This window comes from Scardinius erythrophthalmus, assembly GCF_964197995.2.
Source record: "Scardinius erythrophthalmus genome assembly, chromosome: 1".
Taxonomy (NCBI): Eukaryota; Metazoa; Chordata; class Actinopteri; order Cypriniformes; family Leuciscidae; genus Scardinius; species Scardinius erythrophthalmus.
In genome coordinates, this window is record NC_138221.1 from 3,756,808 (window position 1) to 3,760,154 (window position 3,347).

At 38.3% G+C, this 3,347-nt stretch overlaps 1 pseudogene across 1 annotated transcript; it reads left to right on the forward strand.

Moving 5' to 3' along the window:
- The first annotated feature begins 557 nt into the window (after positions 1–557).
- On the forward strand, positions 558–2,877 carry LOC308694837 (GTPase IMAP family member 8-like; annotated as a pseudogene). The gene is made up of 2 exons: positions 558–1,203; positions 1,886–2,877. The product of its transcript is annotated as a GTPase IMAP family member 8-like (transcript).
- Positions 2,878–3,347: the final 470 nt, after the last annotated feature.

A 3,347-nucleotide genomic window follows, 5' to 3' on the forward strand; every position in this document is an offset into this window, starting at 1 on the left:
CCTATTTTATCCCCTTGTGTTTGCTGTCTTGTGTCGGTTCATTGCCATACTTTGTGTGATCTCTTTGTGAGTATTCCTGTCTAGTAAAGTTCTGATCTTGTATTTGCTGTTTGTTTATAGTCTAGTTAATTGTCAGTGTCATAGTCTAGTTAGTCACTCGTAGTCCTGTCTTGTTTTGCCCCCTCGTGGGCTTTGTTTTCCCTGTTATTTGTACAATAAACTGTGTTGCTGTGACCACTGTCTGCAATTGGGTTCATCTCCACACATCCACATAACAGTTTCTCTGTCCTTCAGTGATTCTGCTAATCAGGTGTTCATCAGTGTCTCCATTCACTCACTTCTTTTCAGTCACGTGGACTATATTAGTGAACTAGGGAATAGTGAATGAGGGTATAGTGTGTGATTGGGAAAACAGTCTCTGAGCGCTGTTAATTCACGGTATATTCCATAATTATTGGTGGGTTTTCACTGCAAAACAACAACAACAAAAGGCACAATTTTTGGACAAAATCCACAGTTATTTTTTTCAGACTCCATATTTTCTGTCTCCTTCAGAGATGTCGGCTGGTGCAGATGATCCAGTGATCCGGGTTCTTCTGATGGGGAGAAACGGCTCTGGGAAAAGCTCATCAGGAAACACTATACTGGGAGAAAAGAGGTTTAAAATCCACAAACATAAAAAGCAGCATGAAGCTGAAGTGTGTGATGAAGAAACTCAGATCGGAGAGAAGCAGGTGTGTGTGATTGATTGTCCAGATCTACTGGATCCAGATCTGAATGAAGAGAAGCTGGAGATGATTTCAGATCAGCTGATCTCTCGATGTTCATCAGGACTCAGTGCTGTTCTGATCACCGTTCCTCTAGAGAAACCTGTGGAAAACGAGGAAGAGATCCTGGATTATATTAAGCGTTTATTAGGTCCTGAAGTTCAGAAGTACATCATGATTCTGTTCACACATGGAGATGAACTGGAGGATCTGGATGAACCACAGACCATTGAGGAATATCTAGAAGATCATGAGGATCTCCAGCGACTGGTGACTGAATGTGGAGGAAACTTTCACTGTTTCAACAACAGGAGTAAATCAGACGGTCAGAAACGAGAAATACTGCAGACGATTGAAGGAATGATGAAGGAGAACGGTGGGAAATATATCATGCAACAGACGAGGAGGAGTGACAGCAAGGAGATTATAATCAATTGTAAGTAAATCTGTTGATGTTAATTATTTCAATAACTCATGATGAGCTGGGCCACACTGGGCTGTATGTGAACTAAAAGCACATAGCACTGGTTCTGCAGAGGCTGAAAGTTTTGTAGCACAGGCCACACAATTTATTTATTTACCTTTATTTTACCAGGCAATAATCCCATTGAGATTCAAAATCTATTTTTCAAGGGCCAAGGGAAAAGGGACAGCAGAATATTAGTTCCATAATTAAAAAATATATATAAAAAGACATTTTACAGAAAAAGACAGTTGGCAATTTAACATCATCTCAACATAATCACCAGCAGTGTTCAGTAACAGCACATGTGCATTTAATACTCAAATAGTCCTTTATCCTAATTTTAAACTGTCATTTTTGGCTAAATAGTCAAATTTTAGCTGATTCTGCAATTTATACCAGGAAAAAGGTGCAAAACTCAGGCTAGGAAAAATGCCTTTTTATTTCTAAATCATTTTTTATGTAAAAATCAAACTAATATTATTACTGCACCCCAGGAAATATTATAAAATCACTTTACAAATGCAGTTCATAACCCGTTTGAGAACATCTGCTAATGCTTGACATGTAAATATCACTGATTTTAAAAGAGAAGAGCTGTTAGAGAAGGTTGTATTTAATTAAATTGCACATTGATGTGATTGTTGTGTTGTAGTTTCAGGAGAAAGTTCAACAGCTGAAGATGAGCATCAGATTCCTGTGAGGAAAGACCTGATCAGACTGGTTCTGCTGGGAAAAACTAGATCTGGGAAAAGTGCCACTGGAAACACCATCATCGGCAGAAACGTGTTTGACTCCTCCGTCAGCTCGGACTCTCAGATGAAACATTGTCAGGCAGAAACTAGAGAGAGGTTTGGTTAAGAGATCTCAGTGATCGACACTCCTGGACTTTATGATACTGAACTCACTGATGAGGAGGTTAAAACTGAAATAGTGAAATGCATAACATACGCCTCTCCTGGACCACATGCTTTTATTATCGTGATTAAAGTGGGTCGATTCACTGAGGAGGAGAAAAACACAATACAGCAGCTTAAAGAAGTGTTTGGAGAACAGATGGAAAAATACGCTTTAATCCTCTTTACTCACAAAGATCAGTTAGAGGAGGAAAACAAAACCATTGAGCAGTTTCTACAGGACGGTAATCGAGCTCTTAAAGAACTTGTAGAGAGTTGTGGAAACCGGTTCTTCTGTATAGATAATGAGTCTGCCAGTTTCCCACAGTTCAGAGATCTGATCAGTAAAATAGAGAAGATGGTAGAGGAGAATGGAGGAAGACACTTCACCAATGACATGTTTGAGGACACAGAGAAACACATTCAGGAGATTCAGAAGCAGAAGTTAGATGAGAAAGTGAAGCGGTACAAACAGGAGCATGAAGAGCTTCGTCTAACAGAATGGCAGAAAACATACTGGAGTTTAGTAGAGGAGTCACGGCATGAAGCTGTGCTGTCTTTAACTGAAAAAATCCTAAGAAATGCTCTTCTTCCTTTTGACAATCCTTGGAAATACATAGCAGTTGTTGACGCAATATTTGGGAAGATAACAGTGACCTGTGAAGAGGAAGACAGAGCCATAAAGGAGGCTTGGAGCAAAGGAATCAGTAGTATAGAGGCAGTAACACAGAAGATGTGTGTGATTCAGTGAGAGGTTCAGTAATGGTCAGATAAATGAGCACTTGAACTGAACTCAATACTTTTATTTCTTACCATTGATTTCTTTCTTTCTTGATAAATCGAAACCATCTGTGAAATAGTCAAAAGTTAATGCTTTTTTTGGTTAATACATGTAAGTAGCGCCCCCTATGCTCTGAGTGTAACCCAAGCGACGCTCCGGATTCTTAAAATGTGTCTCTCGACTTGCAACTATGTAATAATGTTATTCTTTCCCTTTCTAGTCTAGGAATATGTCTCACCTAATTGACTTCAAGCTACACAATATAACCAAAACAATAACATTTATTTACATACACAATAAAGGAAATATTGCGTAAATAAATAAATGAAAACAATTGTATTGACTATTAAATGATCAATAAACTTCAAATTTAAATCAACACTTGTCTCTTATTTCTTATTTTACCTTTCAGAAAGTAACTAAACACTCAATTCACTTTC